Source organism: Drosophila hydei, unplaced genomic scaffold (assembly GCF_003285905.1).
Source record: "Drosophila hydei strain 15085-1641.00,03,60 unplaced genomic scaffold, DhydRS2 tig00008124-arrow-arrow-pilon, whole genome shotgun sequence".
NCBI classification, from domain to species: Eukaryota; Metazoa; Arthropoda; class Insecta; order Diptera; family Drosophilidae; genus Drosophila; species Drosophila hydei.
The window spans coordinates 148,417-173,064 of NW_022045834.1; the positions used below are offsets into that span (position 1 = coordinate 148,417).

The window sequence follows — 24,648 nt, forward strand, 5'->3', positions numbered from 1 at the left end:
GCAAATTGGCCAAACGTTTTGTTTAATAACTTCTGTTTTACTTAATGGATTTTAATGAAATTTTCAGCATATGATCTACATATCCTATTGGCTTGGTTGAGATGCAAACGCCTTCACATAATGGCCCTAGTTCCAACTTAACTTAAATTCTAAGAATTTGGGGGAATTTGGAGCCGGTATCCAAAATCCAACAAAAACCAAAATTGCATAAAATATACATAAGACTAAATACAAAATTTGGAGGCTCTAGCTCTTAAGACGTTCGAGATATAATTTATTTACTGCATTTCAATAATGTTTTTATTCGATAACAATTAAATGCGAATAGTTATCGAATATTTGAAACAAACTTGACCTGCGCGTGCTATACACGGACCTACAAAAAAAATTTCAAGTCTCTAGCTCTTATAGATGCTGAGATCCACGCGTTCACACATACGGACAGACGGACAGACGGACAGACGGACGGACGGACAGACGGACAGACGGACAGACAGACAGACGGACAGGGCTCAATCGACTCGGCTTGTCGTCCTGATCAAGAATATATATACTTTATGGGGTCTGCCACGCCTCCTTCTGCCTGTTACATACATTTGCACAAAACCATTATAGTCTGATTTCCCATTTTTAATGGGATCAGGGTATAAAAATAACAAATACTTTATTCTCCACTCATATATAAATGTTTGTTAAGAAACCATAAAAAATTAATATTTAGTTACACAAAGAAACTTTTTAAATTATGATTCGTTTTAGTTTTTAATATATTTTTAGCTCCATTAACAACAAACTGGTTTCAAATACTTTAACTAGCTTGTTGTTTAACTAATTTTGTGGCAAATGAAATTTAAATTATAATTTATATTCCTTCAGCTTAAATTCCATTATAACGCCCAACCATAGCCATTAAAATTGCTCATCAATTTTACAAGTATTTACATTAATTATTAATCAACCAATCAGCTCGTTCGCTCACCTTCTCCCTCCTTTAAATGCCGAACGACACTGTTTTAATATGCTAAACAACAAGTAAAATAAAACAAAATAAGCTGTCAGCCCAACTCAAAGTTGTTTTTACATGGTTATATATATACATTTTGCATAAATTAATTGAACACAAACTGTCACATTTTGTAGTAGTTAGTCTATTAATTAGCTTTGATTGAAACTTGAATAATTTATTATTTATTTTTGCTGAATATATTTCAAGAAATTATCCTATACGAGCTCAAAATTTTGCTGAAGGATGTATACAGCCATATTAAATTATATGTATATCAAATTGCTTTCCACCTCAGTTTTCCGCAACTCAAATTGCAATTTTTTAAACTTTTTTAAGCAGTTTTTTTTATTTTGATTTATTTATTTACCTTAAATTGTTGTTAATAGTCTTCATATAAAACCAAAATAATTTTACAATGTTTCATTCATATTTCATACGCTTAATTCCCATAAGTTTTTCTTTTCTGGAATGTGAACTCAAAACCCAATTATTGCTACACTTATTATCAAGTTTGTTTTTCTTTCTGTTGCAAAAAATCTTACAAAATCGCTGTCTCAACATTTTGTAGTTACAAATTTAGCGCAAAAAAATGATTAAAAAATTACTGTGTAGGCAAAAAAAAATAAAAAAATTTCATATCATTAGCTCAGCAAATATTTGCGATTACGCTTGATGAGGCCGTGAGTAATGGTACGGGGGCGAGATGTTTTATAAATAAGGTTTGAACTAAAAAAAAGCAATAAAATCGGTGCCAGAAAACAACAAAAGACGCAACACAACAAATTTCAAAATACATTATTGGAAATATAATAATAATAATAAAAATAATAACAAACGATAAGGAAACACAACAAAAGAAATATTATTGTCTGCGCTGCGTGTATTGTGCGAACAATAGATTAGGGCGTTACAATTTGGCGCAAAGCTCATTTCGTTTGTCATCCACAAAAGCAATGAACAAATTTGAGAAAAAAGAAATGGGGAAACAAAATGTTTATTTTATTGTTACAAAAAAGTTGCTAAATATGAAGTGTGAAATGTTGAGAAAAGTAAATTACGGTTGGGTAGCTTATGTGGAAAGAGAGATCATAGAGAAAAGCTAGATTCCAATTGGAATTTAGCATCACCAGAATCATGGTCTGAGACTAAGGTTAGTTATCTTATATTACTCATGTATTCATAAATATCTAAAATGTACTGTGATCCCAAAATTGAAAGCACTTCAATCATGAAACGAGAGCTCAACTTCAAAATAATATCTTATGTAAAGCTGGTCTCTCCACGTCTACATCCATCTTAACCATCAGTACACACTTTGGCATGCTCAAAAGTTGAAAGCTTTAAAGTAAATAAGTTTATATTTTACACGAATGAAAGTAAATAAAATCTATCTCACTTCACTTGCTGTCTGATGCACTTAAAATAAAAATATATTGATTAAATTTTGAATACAAAGTTTCCTTGACCTGTATACATTATATATATAAAATTAGTTTCTATAGAACTTTCATATTTATGAGCATATCACCTACAATCAAATACTGAAATTCCAAAACGAAACTAACCGCCCCGTAATATAAACATCTTATATAAAGATTATCTCTACAAGTTTACATCTATCTTAACCATCTGTCTACACTTTGGCATGCTGACGAGTTGAAAGCTATCGTTCATCTTTTTCACAAATGAAAGTCAATCAAATCTACTTCAATTCACGCGCTCTTCATTCGTTCTCTTTGATTCATTTAAAATGAAATTGTTTTGCTGTTGGCTCTTAATCTGAGCAAATTAATTGCCTTTTTTGCCAGCTTGACAATTGTCTCAAGTTGGCTTTTTATTTGTTGTTTTTCGTTTGTACTTCAACTTTCTATAATTTTCACTTCAAGAAACAGAAGAAATCAAGTCGCAGGCAGGCAGACAGACAAAACTTGTTCTGTCCACTGATTTCGCTAATGAAAATGAAACCCACACAGTCTAAGCCTGATATTCGACACACTCAGCCACTTAATGTGGCACGTGATTCGAGCAAATTGGGGAAAAATCTTCTTAATTTTGTGTTTTGTCAAATTTAGAAATTCTGACATCATAATAAATTTACAGAATTTACTAAAGGAAGGCACGACAAAGTTCGAAATTGAATTTATGACAGACATGCCAACTGTGGCCTCTTTATTGTATGTGTTTGTGTTTATTAAAAGTCAATAGCAATTAAATACGCTGGAATTTCGAATTGCCTTGTAAACCACACGGAAGTCAATATGAAATGCATTAACATCCAATTGTTCTATATTTGCCGTTTACTCAGTGACAAATCGTGAGCAGCTTTCTGCCTATGTACTCGCTTTATAGATGCTTAAATAAATTATTTTGTGTACTCATGACAAATGAGTGTGTATGTAGCTGCAGGCAGCAGCAAAAATGAAGGCGTGGCAGAGCACATGTGTATAAGATAATCAGACTCGCAGTAGACTTCTTGGGTCTGTCCATTCGCAGACTGCCGAATATATATATACATACATTTATATATTTTATTATATTTTTTTTATTAAAGATTTTAAATTCTTTTTAAAACACAAGTTTCTGAAAATTAGATCAAATTTATTATTTCCTTTTTGAACATAAATAAAAACTTGAAGCAATAGTAGTAAAATCTTGCAAATTATCCGATTTTTATTAAATTCGTTATTATTCAAATTAATTGATATTAACTTTAAAATTAATTATTTTATTTTCTATTTTTCTATATTGTTTTATTTATTTATAATAATAATTCTTACATACTTCACAAAATTATCTTTAATATTTTACTGCGACTTTTGCTATTTTTTTTTTCTTATTTAGCCAAATAATTTATATTTAAAGTGAACTCGAGATAATTTTTTTGTTTGAACTGCTGAAACGGTATATAAAATAAATGTTTGATCTTTATTTCGTGGAATCTCGAGTGTACCCTTCACGGTGCTTATATCTTCTTTTATTTTGTGGCTTGTATAGCCACGATCGTTAAAACCTCTCGCAGTTATTTGCACAGTTGCCCATGAATATTTGTTTATTGCACGTTAACTTTTTATTTAGTTTTTATATATATATTTATGTATTTCGCTTGTTTCATGGAGCACAAAATTAGCTCGACTGACTGTTAATTTTTAAAGCAAAGTTCAATAACTTGGCAAAGTAGCGCTGCACGACTTCCGCGACACTTCCATAGCCCATTATCTTTTCTTATATATATATCTATACAACGTTTCTTAGTGCATCAATCATGTTCACGTCGTCCATGTGTCCAAATGTCCAACTTCAGCTGAAATTTCTTGTGCTTAAGTTTTTTAAGTAATTTCATGACCATGGGCCATGTAATATATTCATTATCGTTCATTATCAAGGTGCCTTGCATTACGTCTTCATTATTTGTTGCTCACCTGTCCGTACAACTAATTTTGTGTTGGCTTTTTCTTTTTCATTTGTTGTTATCTATTTTTACTTTATTTATTTTCGTATCTGTGCCCATTCGCTCGGTCGTTCAAGTGCAAGTCGTAGACAACGTCATAAATACAAAAATCATTTGATAATATTTGTCAGTTCATTTGAACGCACTGTTTGTGCGAGTGCTCGCGTGATAAGTAACTTGTCAATGTTTAATCTTTTGATTTTATTCATAAATTGCTGCAGAAAATTAAAGGTACGGCTATAACGGCTTGCGATTGAAGTTAAACATTGGAAGCGGCCTTTCATATTGATAGCAATTTCTTTCATGCGATATATATATATATTAATTACGTTTGAAAAACCAGTTAAATTATCAAGTCCATAAACTTATTTAACTCAAAATTCTAAAGTAATTATATTAATATTATCTGTGGTTTCTATTTTTTCAAATTAATTACTTTAAAAAATGAGAGCAACCTTAAATTGACCTATGTGTCACAATCGCACACTTTACAACAAGCAACTCGTTGAAAAGATCGCGTTCAACACATATTTATAGCATTTATCTGGCAATAGAATCTGCTTAGATGATTTCAATTGTCAAGCCAAATGCTCAAGCTAAAAATCGGTTCTCCTCTGCTAAAATCAAGTTTTGAGTGGTGATAGCTGGTTAAAGTCAGTAAAGCAACTATTCAGATACATATAATTTGATATATACTTTATTCGATATAAAAACTTTTTTTTCTATTTCAAATTTATATTTAGCTATAAGTAAAGTATATTTTTCTTTATTATTTACTTTTTATTTTTATTTATATTTGTAAATTTTTTTAACACGATTTTATATAATAATAAATTGTTATATATTTTAAAGTTTTTTCCTACATTTTTCCCCCTTTTTAAATTATTATTATATGTAAGTAATAAGCAAAATAAAATAATTCTATATAATAATTAGTTTTTCTTGCAATTATTAAAGTAATTGTTAGCTAAATGCAATTTAAAAAAATATGGCGAAATAACCTAACGAATCTTTGAAAACTAACGCAACTTTCGAATGTAAAAGAGTCGTAAGTCTTGCAAAGAAAACGAAAAAAGAAATACAAATACAGCTGGTCAGAGGGCCTTAAAGAGCCTACAGGGGGGTTATTTGTCTAATTGCTAGGCGTTTAGCAAGAAAACAAAATCCAAAAACATACAGAAAAACAAAGAGAGGCAAACCCTCATTAATACAAAACCCTATGCACTGCAAAGAAAGACGTCAGCGTTTTCCATTTGATTTATGACAAAATCTTGACATACTTACAATCGCCCACAACAAACCAATCAAAATCGTTTTAGACGCATCACTTGATATCACTAAATTTCAGCTCTTTTATATATGTGTTTACTTCAATTACAAAATAAAAAAGCAAAAAAAAGAAAAACAAAATTAAGTTGAACAAAAAAAGTATTGCGAAATCCAGCAGCAAATTGATTGACAACAGACTGTAACAGGTTATGTCACATATGAACTGTACATATATGTATATAAACTAAAAAAGCCACCCATAGAGCCGGCTAGTCTGGGCTGTTGTGCCAGCTTCAATTTGCCTGGACACGAGCCGAGATTAAGCATACGCCATGTGCGCCATTGAAAGCAGACAACTGTAGCTCGAGGCTGACTCGTGTCGCAATTAGAATTTATCGCGTTGCCAAGCTGTTGCCGTGCTTGAAACTCAGTTTTATTAAACTATGTGTGTGTGTGTAACTTGCATAAGTCTGTCATATGCCGTAGATAAATACAAAATATTACGAAACACAAGTTGCGCGTGTTTTATAATTCAGTATTTGCTTTATAATCCATATACTCTGTAATAATGCTGTAATTATAATGTATGGAGCATATAGTAGGTAGATCTGGTTGATTGAATTTAAGAATGGTTTTAGAGAATTTTTGGAATGAAAGTATTTTTTGTTGTTGTTATTTTTGATTGATTTTTTAATGCATTTCTGTTCTGTGGGTGGTGGGTATTTATTATATTAGTGCATATATTATGTATATACAAAAATATTTATATATTTATCTATCTATCTTAATCTGTAAGCTTCTTTATTTTATTGAAATATTTCTAACTATTTAAAGGCTAGATTTTCGTAAATAAAACGTATTAATTTTATTGTAATATTTTTTAAAATGGTTTTCTAATAGAACTATTCGACTTATAACTAACATATTGTTTGCAATTATATGCTTAAATAAATGATCTGTATATATATGTTATAGTTAAACTCATATTGTAGCTTAATATATATTGATATTATTTATTATATATAATTTGTAAATATATTATATTTATTACTCACCTTAAGATATAAATTCTATAAATTTATTATTATAAATAATTCAAATATATATATTTTTTATTATGTCGGATTTTATGTAGAAAGCTAGACTGCCGTTAATATGCACAATATGCAATATTGTTACTTTTATGTAGTTTATTTAAATATATTATAACAATTTAATAATAAACGTTCTTTTTTATTAGCATGTCTAAGTATTTCAACACTCATTTGTAAGTAAAACTTATGTTATTAACGCAGTGATTGAGTTAGAAAAGCAAAAGTTCAGATTTCAATACAAACCGCTAGTCAGTGAATCACTCCATAGCTAACAATTATATACTATTTATGTACATATACGTATATATATGTATAGTATATAGTAGCTAGCTACTGTGTTTATTCCATTCAAGTTTTTATTACTAAAACAGTTCATGTTGGTTGTTTTTTTGCAATATAATTATTATTTAATCATTAGTTGTCGAGGTTTTGTTTGTTGTTGCTGATTCCATTTTTTACTCTCTCCTTATATATACAATTGTGTTTTTTTCATTAGATTTTAATTGCACTTGATGCCAGACGAATCACGAACAACATTTTTGTTGCTTTGACACATTTGAAGGGTACTCGAATTATGGAAGCAAAAAAAAAAAAAACTCAGCTAAGCAAATATAGTTAAAGTACTTCAAAATTGCCATAAATATGCATAATTAAGTTCACTAGGAAATAAATCTGAAGCTCTTTAAAGCTCAAATTAGTTTATTTGTGAAAAAATGTAAATCTTGAAATAACAAATTTGTTTGTTTGTGAAAAAATTATTCACTTTTATTAAGGTATCCACTCTAAATTTTATATAAATTGTTTACATGCATTATCTTGCCAAAACCAAAAGTTTTTAATTGAATAAACATTTTGAGGCCTTACACAGTTATAAATGTAATCAATTTCAGGTATTACGAATTGTTAATTAAATTTTTAATGTGATTTGGAGAATACATCACAAAGGAGAACGGTGCTCGTTCGCTGGGTTTTCCACTGAAATGATTTCGAACAAAGAAAATTCCATTTGATGTGCGTTTAATTTATGAGTTCCTTAAATGATCGGGGCAAATATATAATAATAATAATTCATAATTTAGAAACATATTTCTCGAAATCAAACAAGGCGAAAATTTCCAATAAATGCAAATTGTATTTGATTTGTTTTTCTCTTTTTTTTTTTGCCAAATATATGCGCAAGTTGCAAAAGTGCCAGGCCAGGCAATAAAAGCAGAATTAAACATAAGGCAAAAAGTCAGTTTAGTTATACATATATGCATGCATATATATATATATATATATATATATATATATATATATATATATATATATATATATATGTCTGTGTGTGTGTGTGTGTGTGTGTGTATGTGCGTATATATATATATATTCGATTCACACTCAACTCGAGTCATTGAACGTCTGTGCAAATGACTTCATCATCAACGTAGCTGACAGCTGACTATTTGTATCTCGTACAGGCGCTACTCAAATGCTGCCAAGTATTGTAGATATATATAAATATATGTATATTTCCAGTTCGATAAATTCTTTGAATGATTTATATTGCTCCACTCCACTTGTATTGGTTTATTCATGAATGCTTCCACATGTTCCAGAACATTTCTTCACCTGGGCCTCCAAAGCACAATTTAAATCAAGCTTCACCTTAGTGAAGCTTTGTTTGTTTTCATAATAAATACTCGACATTTGAGTTTTTGAATTATGAATTTGAATAACAAATATAAATTTACATAATTTTTATTTATTTATTTTAATTTTGCATAGCTAAACTGAAAGAACTAAAAGGATTTTCTATTGGTTTCTTCATTTAAAACTCGAATTTATTATTTAAAACTTAAACTTTATTTAATAAATTCGTATTATTAAATTACAAGATTGCCTATTTAATACTCGATTCATTTCTAGGTCAAAAGCGGGTTCGAGCCCAATACGTAGGCTAGTGTATGCTGCTAAATAATTAATTAATCCTTTTCAGCTTTTCCATGGCTTATTTAACTTTGTTAATTTTGCCTTTAAATTATGAACAATATAAAGAAATTATATTCAAAGAATATAATTACATTATATATGTATTCACATGTAATGCAGATAATTTGATTTGACACTTTTTGCCATTTTATTAATATTAAACAAATGTATAAAATATATACAAAACAAATAAATTAAATATCTCAAATTTATTTTAGTTTTAATTTTTACATTATAATTTTATATGATCTATATATATATATATATATATATATATATATATATATATATATATATATATATATATATATATATATATATATATATATTTTTTTTTTTTTTTTTGAATACTAATAATATATTAGTATATATAAATTTACCTTAAAAATCCCCACACTCAATTTCTCAGCAGTTTTTCATTTATATCCCGTGCTCAGTACTCTAATTGGTCTAAAACAGAAAATAGAAAATTGCGCACGAAAAAATAGTTGATTTTGTTTCTGTTTTTGAATAAACTGAATACTGTATAATTATTATTTGCACAGTTTGTAGTGTGGGTCAGTTTTTGAATAGGTTTGGTGCAGCGCTGTACATGAAAGCAAAAGTATTAAAAATTCAACACGCAGCTAAAAACTTCGCGTGCTGATGCCACATTTCAGTTTCGTTTAATTTCTCCAACAACTGGGGAATTGTTTTTCTTTTTTATTTTTAATTATTTTTAATGTTTCTTTTTTGCAAAATATGAGAGCGTATGTATATGTAGCAAGCCCTAGATAATTGACGTATGCTAACATGTAACAAAAAATGATTATTTTATTGTGCTGCATTGGCAGAATTCACTTATAAATAATAAATTAGCGAAATAATTGCTTAAGTCTTGTATTTTAATATATATAAACTTATGCATTTTTTTTCAAGTCTCATTTTAGTCTTTTCTTTTTATTGTTTAATTAGCGCATGATGCGTTAATTTCATTTTCTTTGTCTGTCTTCTTCTTTTTTGCGTGATTTTGCACGTTTTTATTTGTTTTTTTTTCTTCTTCATTTGTCTAGACGTGCGAACTTTATGCATTATTTTTGCCATATGTAGTTAGTTTGTATTGCTTTTTGTTGTGCGTTTTGAGGTCACAGCTTTAATTATAATAGAACATTCCGTGAATTTGCATTAACGAGAGCCATTTAGTAAGTAATTAGGACTGACTCATATGCTAAGCATGCTGGCAGAAGCTTAAAGGTTTATAGGTCAAAGTATCCATTTAAGGCTGGCTTAACTTCGTTCATTGCCATAGACAGTTGGAAGAGTGAATGAGTATGTGAGTATGGGCAGGATTCAAAAGAGAATAGTCTAACTCAATAAATACGAGTTGAAGTCCCCAAGATGGCAACTGTGTCCGAATAAAGAATTATATCCTTTATGAAACGATTTAAGTGTGATCAACAAATCATTAAATTGAACTCAATATTTCAGTGTTTTTGCAGGCTTTCATGCCAGTTGATCTTTTATTTAAACAGACAGAACGATCGTATACTTATATCATAAAGCCAACTGCCTGAGGAGCTAGCAGTCAAATGTTATTCATATATATATATATATATATATATCTATTTTAAATATAAAAATTCAAGTTTAATTACACGAAATCTTTCTTGACAGCTGAATTCTGTATACAAATTAATAAGGATGAAAGTGTCTGATTCGGCTCAGTTGGTCATGATCAACGACATCGAGTTTAAAGGTACAAAAATTCCTGATTGGGCGTAAAAAGAAATATATAAAAATAATTGTCTTAAGAAAACTTGGGGATTACAAATTTAATAATCAATATGCCAAGAGTATTTCAGAAATATGGAGTTAGATATAGATAGAAGATGCTTATAGGCTAGATAAAGATATAAATATACAGATATAGATATAGATATAGATATAGATATAGATATAGATATAGATATAGATATAGATATAGATATAGATATAGTATATAGATATAGATATAGATATAGATATAGATATAGATATAGATATAGATATAGATATAGATATAGATATAGATATAGATATAGATATAGATATAGATATAGATATAGATATAGATATAGATACAGATATAGATATAGATATAGATAGATACAGATATAGATATAGATATAGATATAGATATAGATATAGATACAGATATATTGTTCAAGACATTAATGCAATGTAGAACAAAGATATATGTTTAAATATATATCTTTATTTATTACAATCTTATCAGATTTACTTAAGATCGATGAACCCATCAAAAAGCCCATAGCCTATAAATTTACTCTCGTCGCTTTGTTTGCAGTCGCAGTTACACTGACAGAAATGCAGTTGCAGTTGCAGGCATAAATGCAGCAATTTCGCTCGATGTGCGTTTGCAACACGTTGCGAGCGACAACAAAGGCAATTCGAGTACAATTTATGTGCGCACAAGCTAAATGCATTAAAGCAATTGCTACTGTTTCTTGCTCTTGTTGTTGTTGTTATTGTACGCAAGCAAGACAAATATATTTACTTACGCACACCATAAAGGCACTTAAGTACACACACCTTCACATCTACACAGCTGCCTGTCCCCCTTTTTGCGGCCACGGCATTCGTGACTGTGTGTGAAACAGCTGCGGTCGCCACTTCACCTGTCACAATTAAAGCCTTGTCACATCAATTCACCTGTACTTTAAGCTCTAAATGTATCTTAATAACAATTATTAAAAATTTTTTATTTCTATTTTCCTCTCATTGCAGGTAAGCAGCATCTTGACTACGCTGTTCTCTTTCTATGTGGCTCGAGCTCTGGTGTAAGTGTCGCATTTCATCATTAAGCAAGTTTGAATGTTATGGCGGGGTAACCCTGACTGCGTGATACTCGAACATGATAGAAAGTATAATTTGACATTTTAAAATCATCTTCGAACACTCATCTAAGAGCTGATTGTGTTAAATAATCAGATTAGGGTATACCGGAGTATACATATTTGAAATTAGACAAAGCGAATATACCCCTTTTCTCTGCATGAGCGAGGCGTATATGAAAGAGCGCACCCAGCAACTAGTTTCCGTTGCGTTTCTCTTTATCGCTCATTTCCTCTCCAGCCCCAAGGTCGTTCAAGGCCTTTTGGGGGCTTTTGTTTGTTATTTGATTGTGTGGAGCTCTTGTTAGTTTTGTTTGTTATAATACTTTTTATCGCTATTTGACGCTCTGCATAACAACTGTGCATGCATGCACTGGCATTTAAATGCTAGTGCCAACGTTTTGCAGAATATTTCAGGCTAATTGAAAGTTTTAAATAGGAACTTGATAACCAATAAGCTCGAATCGATTTACATTTTTATTTTTGTAATGGAAATATTTGAATTATTTCAAGAGTTAAAATATATGATAAGAAAAGCAATTGCTTTAAGCGCCTAATCGAATTGGCAATCATTTTTACTACCAGCTTGGAGTTCTGAGTATAATTGAAACATAAATCGCTTTGTTTACTTCCATACTCGTTGCGATATTGAGCTGTTGCTCACAAAGAGTTTTTATGGAATTTCGCTTATCCGCTTTAAACTATTATTTTAATGAGCTGCTTTATCAAAATATTGTTCATTCGGTTTTATTATGAACTTAAAATACAGACTACATTCTATTGCTAATAATTAATTTACCCTTGCTATTTCTTTATTTTTTTTTATATATTTTTTTATTAATTTTACATTATCAGAAACTCTTCATTATGTTTCGAAATATCTTTCAATAATGTTTAACTGGTTAATGAACTTTACACGGGCGTATTATTTGCACCTAAAATCAATAAAATATATATATATATATATATATTGAATGGCTTTCGGGAAGTGTCAAATTCTGTGCAATACTTGTGGGTGGGTGGGCCTTCACCCATGACGCATCGCATCGCATTGACAAAAGATTCATTATATGGCTCACAACAGCACACCTTGTACCTCTTTCGCAATGTTTTCTGCGCAAAATTAGCCAGAGCACACTCTATTCGTATATCAGATATGAGTCAGCGAAGCTAATTAATATTAAATACAAGTATTTACAAAAAACTCATTTGTACTTATTCGTATCTTTGTCGGTTGGCAGTTACTTTTTATGACGAAAAGTTGGTTTTTATACCCATTGTGAGTGTGCACGCAGGGTATGATAGGGTTTTATCAATATATATATAGCAGACATAAGAAGGTGTGTCAGTTTCAATAGATTATATTCTTGATTGTCATACAAAAGCCTGCATCTCTAGAATACCTGAAGCTGACTTTTTCAAATGTTATTTTATTATTTCATATATTTAATATTTTATATATATAGTTAGCAATTTAGTTTTGCCCAATATCTAAGTTTATTGCCTCTACATCAAGCAAATGGCAGTTATATTCAGTTTTAAAAAAATAACTCAAAGACTTTAAGCCTTTAAATTTGGTATGTTTCATATAAATAAAAATCAGCTTAAACTAATGGTATTTTTGAGCCGCTTCCACACAGAAATTAATCTTACACATTGTTGCTTATTTCTTTACCATGTCATATACTTTTAACAATACTAAAAACATATTTTCGTAATATGGTTACACTTGAGACACTCTTGTTGGCAAATTGTCTTGTTCTTCATGCTTCGAGTGGCATAACTACTCGCGCTCATTAACAAGAAGACCAACAACTTTTCGGTAATTGTATTTTGAGCCATACAAATATTAATTTGTTTTGTTTCGCACAGCTGGCGGCGGCCATGGAATGTGCATAAAATTTCAATTTCTCTAAAATCCATAGCACAGCAAAAAGAAAATGCGAATCTCTTAATATTTGACTATATCTGTTTTTGTGGGTGATCTATTTGCATGCTGACCCAAATATATATATATATATATACATATATTGCGCATACGACGCGTTTGCCCCGACACGTTTCCGCATGCCGAGCGTAAGAATTTCTGACATTTACCGCCGCACGATTGAATCATTGAACAAGCAAATAGAGAAAGAGAGATAGAGAAGGGAAAACCAACTCGTCTTTTCGCATGGCAAATATATACGTACGAAAAGCGAAATATCGCATAAATAATTGCAATATTTACATTTTTTTTTACGCTTGCCTGGAAAATGCACAGCGGGGGGCATGGAAATTCCCATGAACTCATAGCCAAAGACAAGAGAAAACTAAACAAAGAAAAAATACAGGCAGCGATGGGAAGCGCCAGCGCAAATTAAGTTGAGTGTTTTTCAGAGAAGCATTTCAGGAATTTAATGGCATCTATATGATATGATATAAATATATATATAGATTATAAATGCCCTGAAAGCATTAAAAAATTCCGTAGTGGCTCTTAGATAAGATAAGACTAAAGCGAAAACTTAGCTAAAATAGTAGACTAAATTGTTTAGACCATATAAAATGGTATCTAACAAAAAAAAAATAGAACAACCAATTGTTAAAGTCTGGAATTATCTCTGAATTCAATAGAAACTATTGAAACCTGAGCGGATATCATTATTTGTAATGCCACTTCAGCTTGTACATTAAGGGAAGGCAACATGGATCAACTATGGATGAAAATCAATTTATAGTAAGTAGAGCAAATCTCTACGCAGTTTCTCACTTGAACCAGAATTTTCCAAATTGCAAATTTCATCTCTTTGTAGCCTCTATAGTGATCAGCTAAAACTGTTCTAATATTCATTCCAAATGCAAAGTTTTCTGCAATCTAAAATAGCTATAATGACTAACAGCTTAAAGTTCGCATCGAGATGCGAATTGTTGTTTATCATGAACTAATATTGTGGTTCTATATGAGGCTGCTGCAATCGAGCATGTGGACTATACTTGGAATATGATTCAGTTTCATTTTAAAGCTTTTCTTTCTTTTATGTCGCTGTGAATGCCTTGTCTGTCGGTTTTCAAGCAACTCTAATCGATGGCACTAAAAAAGTTGCTATCAAAAACTCATAATGATTCAGCACACAATCTATAATGTGTTTTGTTTTTCTTTTTTTTTTTTGACATATATCTATATATACTATAGGCGTGTGTCTGTAGACACATGTTTGTACCCGCTTTGAAAATATCTAAATTGAATTTATGGCACCGTTTGCACTGAAAAATCAATTAGTTAAACGTTGGCCTCTAGTGAAATAAGATAAAGTGGAGAATTGGAGCTAGAGCTAATGGAAATGGAATACCCTTTAAAATATTTTTATGGCATAACAGGCAACAAAATGGAAATCCAGTTTAAGCTTTGCTTTCAACTCTTCCACATTTTCCTTCGCTCATTCTTAGCTTTTCATTATTTATACCTACTTTCCCAATAAAAAAGAAACAAAGGACACACTCTACAGGTATTTACATATATGTCGCAATCCTTTACACCCTAGGCAACTTTTATTTCCAAATTTATTACCATTGAAACGGATTGCTCGAGGAGCAACAGTCAACAAACGGCTCAGAAAGCAGAGCGCATTAAATTGCAGACGTGCCTGCGCGTTTTTCAGCTGCAATCGAAATGAAAATCAAGAGTAAGAAAAAAAAAATGAAACAAATAAAAAGCAGCGCAAAAAAAAATACAAATAAAAAAAGACGGGAAAGCAATTTATATTTCATGTCACGTACACACGACAACAGCGAGACAATAACGAAAACTTGTAAGAGTGCTCTGATCGAGAGTGCTCGACTGGTAGATACCCTGCTGCTCAGATCTATCAGTTGATCTGCTGTTGCATTAGCTGCATAAACAGCGGACTCCAGTGTGACGTGACCTGACATTATCATTACTTCTATTATCATTATCTATTGGTGTCATTATCATTTAAGTAAACATTTTTGTCTCATAATCAATGACCTTTAACGCTCATCCATATCATCATCATTGCAAATAATTTCATTGTTATTATTATTATTCATTAGGATCACTCTAGTATTATTCTAAAATTCAATACTAAAGGCTACGAAACTAAGTAAACGATATACCCCGTCCACTCATTTTGAATGGATCCATATAAAATAACATTAAAGCCATCTACGACAGTTCGAAAAGAACCCCTACCCACCATCTACCCCGAATGCCTGCTCAAAACCTAGTGCTCACCTCCACCCACTCAAGATTTGAAATTTTAATTTGTTGCATGTATGCGAGGCATTGGTCAGCCGATTGAGCGCGCTTCTCGGGGCGGATGTTTGTGCAACCTCGGTGTGAGCTCAGCTGTATCTATGTGCGACCTTTTTGGGCGCAATCTCGGGCGGAAATTACGTTTTTAATTTTGATTTTCAGCCGCTTTAGTTCGACTTTATCTAATTCTACTTCGATAAACCTATCGATTTTTACACCCACCCACACACACACACACACTTATTTGCATATATGTGTGTATGTGCTGGCATTGCGTGTTCACTTTACAGTTATTGTTAGCTCTGGGCACTCGCTTGTGGGCGTTCTACGCTTAACAATGAAAAATTTCAAAATGTCGCCTCAATTAAACCACAGTTAGTCCTCCCACACTTCAGCTCGGAAAGACCCACAGCGCGCCCACGCGGTCACGCAATATGCATTCTTTATTTAGACCAGGACAATGGGCAATTATAGGAGCAACAGCAGCAGTTGGCTTCGATAACGTCAGTGTTTATTAATAATACATAACGTAATTTCAGTGGTAAAATTGTTTGTTTTAAGTTTACACAAATGTGGGAAAAGGGTATATCAACTTAAATACAACTTGAAGTTAATAATTGAAACCAAGTTCCAAAGTATTTTTATGGAAATAAGTTTATAATGAATAAGAATTTAAGCTCAAGTCGAAGACTTAAATATGATTAATAGCAGATGCCAAACTTAAGTTGAGGTTACAACATGTTTAGTATGACAAATGATAATTTAACTAAATTTTAAACTTAGAAATTCAATTTATGTGACGCCAACAAGAAGCGCTTCAATTTTAACAGCAGGACAAACTAGACGATAATGCGGCCATATGCATGTAGCTTATCAATATATAGATTAGTTCTATTTGGGCCTAGCATAAGCAGTTAGTTTTGCGTGTAGGCTTTCATTATGTCACATAGATAATATTTAATCGGAGTAGCTTGTTAGTACTACACACTCCCTAGTTGTTCAACTTGAACCTCAATGCCATGGCTGTACGTTTGGAAATAAAAATAATCAATCAATCATTTATCGCACCCACAAGTATTCTATTTAGTTGAATGTTCGCGTCGACCACGCCAAATGCTGATAACCTGACGCAAACCTGCTCGAGCTGCTCGGTACACTTTCATTATGCCACTGGCGATTATAATTAAGCCCGTATAAACAAAAAGCCGTACGCTTATCAGACTAATACCTCCATTCTGAATGGGTTGTGCTGTGTTCAGGGAGGGACGAACCAACTAACTTATCAGCGAGAAATGTAAACAAAGCTGGAGAATCTAAAGTTCATACACTGCCATAGAGGCGGCTCGGCACACATTTAATTCATATAATGTCAACAAAACATTTACTACGTTCAACTTTTGCTATCAATAATTTATATCTATATATTTATTTATAAATGTATATTTCGCTTTGCAATTTCCGCGATTAAAGTGAAACACTACGTTTAGCTTTATCGAGCACTGGGTACAAAGGGTTGGGCTTTCAGAGGCTTAACTAGGGAATGACCAGTAAAACAAAGGAATCTATGTATGTTTAGTAGAAAAATCCTTTAAAAAATATAGTCAACTTTTCAGTCAGGGAATTTTGTTTAGTACATTTCGAAGAAAAAATTAAATTTATATATTCTATAGAAATTGCAAATTATCCGCATTTAATCACATATCAGACATATCTTATTTATTCAGTTTCTATTACTTAATTTAAATATTTTCTTGTCTTAGTGTCTCTGCCTTATCATTTGCTTTTCCTAAAACGCCATTTATATTCTGTTTGCTTTTACTAGAAATTATTTATTTGTTAGCTGCTGCTTTGTTGCAGCCCTTTAATGGATTCCTATTTGGCCAAAAACACATCCATTAGAACTACACAAGACAAGTTTATTATGTGTCATTAATCAAGCCAGACAATAGATAAAGGATATATATGAAAACTACTGCGAAACGCCTTCATTTGAGTATCTCTTAGATACTGACATTGTGTTGCTATACTCGTTCGTTCAGTTAAAGAGAGTATATAGGTTTGCTATTAATATTAATAATATTGAAATGTGAAGCATTTACTCATATTGATAAGCTTATGTGGGGAATATTGGAAATATTATTTAGATACCTTTTAAGGCGAGACAAATCTTTACAGTTTTAATGCGAGGATCGTCATGTGTTGCAGCTCGTTGTCAATTGTCTGCCTCTACAGATGATCATATTCATAATATTTTTTTATACTTTTCTATCTTGTTTTCTAAAATGTCTGTATATTATTAAATTTACAGCGTTTTTAGTGCCGTGAACAAGTATAATGCAAACGTTAGCTATAGTTCTACTTGTCTTGTTCGGCTTTTAATGAGTTACTTGTGCTTTTCACTCGATGCGCTTCTCACACACATTATTGACACATATTCTCGTTTATGATATTTACTTTTAGCTACCCATTTGCTTCACTAGTTTATTGACCAGGGTCAACGGAAGCCGTCAGTTGTCTGCCTGTTTGCTAAGGGGGGGTTGAGGCATTGCGTCAGCGTCAACGTTGCGTATGAAAAGTAATGAAAATGCGCACCAGATTTGTTTATGGCTTTTGACTACTTAACACATTTATTTAGTCATTTTTCTTTTGGTTAAACACAGTGCAATGCGTTTTGTTATTGTATTTAAGGCTAAGTCACTTGGCATTTACAATTAGCCATCTCTGTAAATTGCATTAATTTTTTACTTGATTTTCATTCACTGCAGGTGTTTTTTGGTAGGTTTTTGAGGTTGTTGTTTTCTTGCCTTGTGATATTTGGCTCAATGCCAAGTTACAAATGGTCTATGTCACTGTGCCAAGTAAGCATTCCAAAGAACATAAAAAGACGGTAGTTTTTATAGAGCGCATTGCTATTATACCCTGTAACACAGGTATAACACTTACGTAGTCTATAAAAAGCCAAGAGCAAATATATTTCGAGTGAGTGATGCTATATGCCTAGCTAGACTGAAACCCTTCACTTCAGAAGAAGCTAAAGCTAAAGAAGAAAAAAAAGGAACATGAGAATGGAAAATAGAGGTAAAAAGATTATAAGAAGAGTACTCATGAACTTGAGAATCACATAGAGAGGCATTGCACTTAACGAAACGAAAAACTCTGGAAATATTATTGATAAAAAAAAGATTTGTATATGGCAAATAAAGCTTTTTTCTAAGGGTATCTCCAAACCTTTGACTATTTACCTAACTAAACCCACATACTTATTACCCTTTATACCCTGTAAAATGCAAATCAATTTCAAGGAAACGTAACACAAATTATCCATTAGCATGAGAAATGTTCATTTGGATTGTCAGGCATCGATTTTTAACTTGTCCTTGTCCTTTCCAGTGAATAACCAACCACAGGCCCGATAAGTATGTCTATTCACAACCAAATTTAGTCGAATTGAATTGGTATTTGTTATTGTTTTTTTTTTTTTTTTACTTTGATTATCCAAATGACGTTTTCAGTTGGGTTGTCCGGGTTGAGCCGAAGCCACGTCATAAATCTGGCAAATAGTATAAATTTAACGTCTGACACTGACAACGTTGATGATGACGTTGTCTGACGTCTGGCAATCTCTGTCTGGTATTGTTTATCTACTTGTCCGACTATCTGCCTATCTGCGGTTAGCAGCGCTTCCATCAGATATGCCCACACACACATACATATATATATACATATATAGCTGTTGCTTTAGCTGATTGCGAATTGTTGTAATTTTCACATGAACAACTGCGCGATTTCTCGTCGTGTTTATTTGCTTTGATTAGTATGCCATAAAAACAAATGCTTATCGATTATATTGCTTTTGGCATAGACGGGGGAATTTTGTAAGTAGATGATGTTGGTACTACTTGCTAAACAATGGCTAACCATATTCTCGTATGGCGCTTAGCTCATCGCCAATTGTAAATTTGTTAGCATCACAAAGCATATAAATTGATTATTTTAAATAAAGTATATTTCACAAGAAAATCTTTTCATTCATGAGGAAAATGAAGAGAAATACCTGTTCGAATCTTATGTTTACTTTAAACTGATCTTTTCCAATTTCGAATGGCATTCAGCTTGTTCGAATAAGGAATTTTCATTTATGTAGACTGGACTAATAAGTAAAATTCATATTTCAATATTTAATTTATTTAGTTTACTTGTTACTGCAGCTAGAATGTCTGATATGATAACTAAAAAACAATTTCAAGTTTATATTCAAATAATAATAATATACAATTTATATCATTCTATCATATATCTCTGTATATTAATAACTTAACAAACAAATTGATAATTATATGAAAATAAAATTAATAAAGAAATATATATAAAAAAGTATTTTAAAAAATATATATGTATATATTTATATTTGAAATAAATTAAAAATATGCATTTGCAAAAATTAACATATGTACATATATAAATACTCTAAAAAAATGACATAACGTAAATAAATATAAATTAAATATCGAATTTTTAATAAATAAAATACACATAAATATGGAAGCATTATATAAAGGCGTATCAAAATTGTCACAATTAATTGCATGCTAGCCATAAAATAATCTTTTATATGATCAAATACATTTTCATCAATTGAAAAATATTAGAAAGAATTGGCGAGTCTTATCATTATATCATTTATTTAACTGCGTTTCTACGTTTCGCGAATTATAGGTTTTCCACTTGTTCTGTCATTTATTATATCCGTTTCTCAAATATTTTTCTGCATGTTTTTCAACGCAATTCTGCTCTCTGCTCTTTTGCCTCTATGATGTCATCGCACATTTTCGCGTCCATTTGTGTGTTTCCTCTCCAGAAATATTGTCGTTTATCGCACACAAAATAAAAACGTTGCGTCTGACATTTGACAGTGAAACACTTTCATTTTATATATGTTTTAGTTGTATTTGCTGTTGTCACTGGTGTTGCCTGTCAGCGCTGTCGGCGTCAACGCCAGCGTCGCAGTCAACGTCTCCCTGTTCACTTGATAAGTTGAAATAGTTGTTGTTTTTCTTGTTGCCATTTGCCCCCGGGGGCGGCATAAACGGAACCTCATTTATAACATATTTTGATAAGAACAAAAAGCGTTTAGTTTAGTTTTACTACTCGGCGCGGCGACACACATTTGTGTAATAAATATTAAAACAAATAAATAAAAAATAGTTTATAAAACGTTCAAAGACTTGTGCCTTGAGCTTGTTACAATTGAAATTTTGTTCATATCTCAAAACAAAAATCTCGTTGGTGCTGAAATAAAATAATCAATGTTTTATATACAGTAAAAATTAAGAAAAAAAAATTTTAATTATTTTTGCGATAAGTGAAGACGGAAATATAGTTAAAAACCAAGATTTGTTTAGTGCTTCGTATTTTTATTGCTTGAAAAATGTGAGATTTATTGAAATTGTAAAGTAAAATGTGTTTGCCGATAAATAATAAGAGGCTTGGGTGTTAATATCACATTTAAATTAGTATAAATAAATTAAATAAATAATAAATAAAATATAATGTGTTGACTGAAATGAAAATGGGATTCAGTACTCTAGCTTAAAGTTTATGCAAACGAGTTGGATACTATATGTGCGTATATAGACAATATTTAAACGATTCGCAGAGCTGTTTATACTTTAGCAGCTGCAGTATGCAAACGATAATAAATTTCTAATATGCTTGAATTATGACCGGCGGCGTAGCTGATCATGATCAAGATATATAAATTAATATCTCTTTACAAATATAAATATGTTATAAACCTAAATCTATTGAGCCAATTACCGGTCTTGAATTTAACTTGCAAATTTTATGTTAACAATTATGCAACAGTTTTTTGCGAAGACATAACTATTTAAATAAAGATAGTTAAGTTATATTAGCTTTCAAAATAATTTGATATATAATATTTATATTATATTTGAATATAACTTATTTATATTTAATATATATTCATGTGCATTACATTTACCTTAACCAATCTCTGACGATATCCCCAGCTTTGATAACAAGCTTCAAATAAGTCGACTCATTTAGCATTAACGTAATAACTTAACTATCTATTCATTTAACGAGCTTGTAAATCCAAAAGAAAATTACGTGGCTTATAGCCTATCACATAACACTCTGATCCAAGCCGCACGACGAGGTGCATTTGTGGCATCAAAGTTACAGCCAGTAGTCTTGCTCCAGCTTCTCTTTCACTTCTGTCTCTTTCTCGCTCTCTCTCTCTATTTGTCCGTCAAGCACTGCACATTTTTCATGATTTCGGCTCCTCGGGGCATTTGTTGCGCAATTTGTGCAGGCACTTGGTACCTACTAAAGTAGGTCAGGCCGAGGGGGTATACACGTATACAGTATATACATATAATATATATGTATATATATATATATACACTTAAGTAAAAGATTTTTGTGTGTGAAGTGATGACAGTAATTTACAAGGATCTCTCTTTGCTTGTCTTGCAGGGCAGCTGCTGTGCAGCCTCCATCCACTTGTGAGTCGCTGATAATGCGGGTAAGTTGACACAATTAAACGCACTCTTAGAGCTTTTCCCTAGATATGGCAGTAGCATTCCTTAAGAGTGTACCTCATTAACACTTCACCCACAGACGACGTGCAGGTGACACACTATACCAAATAGTTAGCAAGTAAACGTACTCCAGGATGCCCTGTAAAGCGAACTGCATTGACTTCTTGACTCATAAATTAGACACTTTAAAATGTCTCATAATTTGTAGCTATATACCAATAGATAGATGTGTTAAAGATCCAACAGAAACAAAAAGTGTTTAAATTAAAATAGCAAATATTATAAATTTGTGTAATAAATCAACTCAAGCAAAATTCCAATTACTTTTTAATAAATAGAGAGAGAAATTGCTGGAGAACTAATATACCTCTTATTGCTGTAAAGAGCTATTAAAATACGAATAGACCTAAAACCGAATTTTTAATCAAAGCTATTTTAGATATCCGCCATCAAATCATATTCATAGCATAATTCCAACTTTTTACACCTTTGTAAGTACAGGGTACAACCGAGGCAAAAGCTCAAATTAAGTTTCCGCTCTTAATGACTCGAAGGTGTTTAGAGTGCGCGAGTGTGTGTATGGGTGTGTGTAAGTACTTTTGGTGTGTAAAGGACAGCCATAAAGCTAAAGATATCAAACTACCAACATGGGATGCTGCAGGAGTTGAAAGCAATGAAGGTCAGCTAGCCGAGAGAACTATGTTATACTGCACTTAATGGCCAAGCAGGGCAGTAAAAGTTTTCCATTTAGTTGGAGCAGAAACCTAAAAGTTAGCCCACCTTCAAAGGTCAAAAGTGCAAGTAAATCTAAATCAACGCCCTGTGACAGGCAAAATCAAAGCGCACTAAGTAGCTGCAAGGCGGCAATGCTGGTCTCGTGTGATTTCCCAAGCATTTTCCTTCAAAGTCGAATCCATTAACGCTTCGCTTTGTCAAGGTCAATGTCTTTCTAGATGTCTGTATGACTCAGCGTCTCTAAGATAGCTCTATTGTGGTTCTCTCTCTCTCTCTCTCTCTCTCTCTGCACAATAGAGAAATCACTCAAGCATCCATTATTATTATTTTTTTCTTTCAATCAAGACACGTTATGGCCTCTTTTGAACTTTCAGTACGTGTCGTTGCGGCCAAGTTGAGCGTTTTATGTAAGCCGAGCCGAATAATCAGCTCTTGCCAGAGCTCAGCTCAGTGCTTACAGCGAAATGTAAAACGTATAGTGGTATACACAGTGCTAGCTTACTAGCTGGATGAGTATTGGCAAACAAATTCCCTTTATTTTTAGTTTAAAACAATCACATTAAAGCAAAAAGATTTCGACTTAAAAAGAATTTATAAATAATTAATAAAACAATTCAATAATTCCATAATAATCATTCTTAATACAGAAGATATTCACATGTGTGTATACAGAACATATCTGAATACTTCAATCTTGAATATGAAAAACGTAGAAACTTGAATTAAATATAAATATAAATACATATTTAAAAAAAATCGATTGAAAATTATTTTTTAAACATAATGATAGGATTATAAAAGATTAATAATCTAAATATTTTTGAAAACAAAATAAAAATAATTATTAAATAAAAAATTAATACATTTCTGTAATAAATAAAAAAATTGGTTTAAATTAAATTAATTAACACACTATTATATATAATTTGTTTTGATTAAAAAAAATAGTTTTAATTATTTAATTAGAAATTAAATTAATTATTCACAACTTTTCCACAACAAATTAAATAATATATTTTTATAAATTAGTTAACTTTTCTCTGAGTGCCTTATATGTCCATATTCTAATTTTAAAAAAGTAATACAAACTATTCGTTATCTTTTTAAGCTGTTTCCCAAGTTGATATATAATGAACATCGTTTTTTACTACCTCGCAAAAACTTCCGCCTTAGCCGCTGCTTCAGCTTGGTTTTTTATGCCAATTTAGGCTGATGCTGTTTGCAGTTTGTTCTCTATATAAACAATAATAACAACAACAACAAGCTCTTATCTTTTTGGCTTCCGTGCTTATCTTTATGAGCACTCAACCGACACTCGCTTGGCTCCGTCCTCCAGACTGACATATGCGAGCATCTGCCCCGGCAAAGAATGCCTGTTGTGTGTTGTGTTTTACACATCATTAGCACTCAAATACTTTTTTGGAGTGCCTA

The 24,648-nt window shown here is 31.5% G+C and overlaps 1 protein-coding gene across 6 annotated transcripts in view; it reads left to right on the top strand.

The window, feature by feature from the left end:
• The window catches only part of LOC111594280 (protein FAM102B), a 58,220-nt gene that overhangs the window by 14,221 nt on the left and 19,351 nt on the right, over positions 1–24,648 (top strand). For 3 of the 6 annotated variants that reach the window (XM_030225176.1, XM_030225178.1, XM_030225177.1), the window contains exon 3: positions 22,418–22,466. The gene's annotated coding sequence lies outside the window, so the exon portion shown is untranslated. Of the gene's footprint in view, positions 1–11,590; positions 11,608–21,302; positions 21,347–21,496; positions 21,539–22,417; positions 22,467–24,648 lie in introns of those variants that run through there. The other 3 variants (XM_030225179.1, XM_030225181.1, XM_030225180.1) reach the window with 3 other exon arrangements.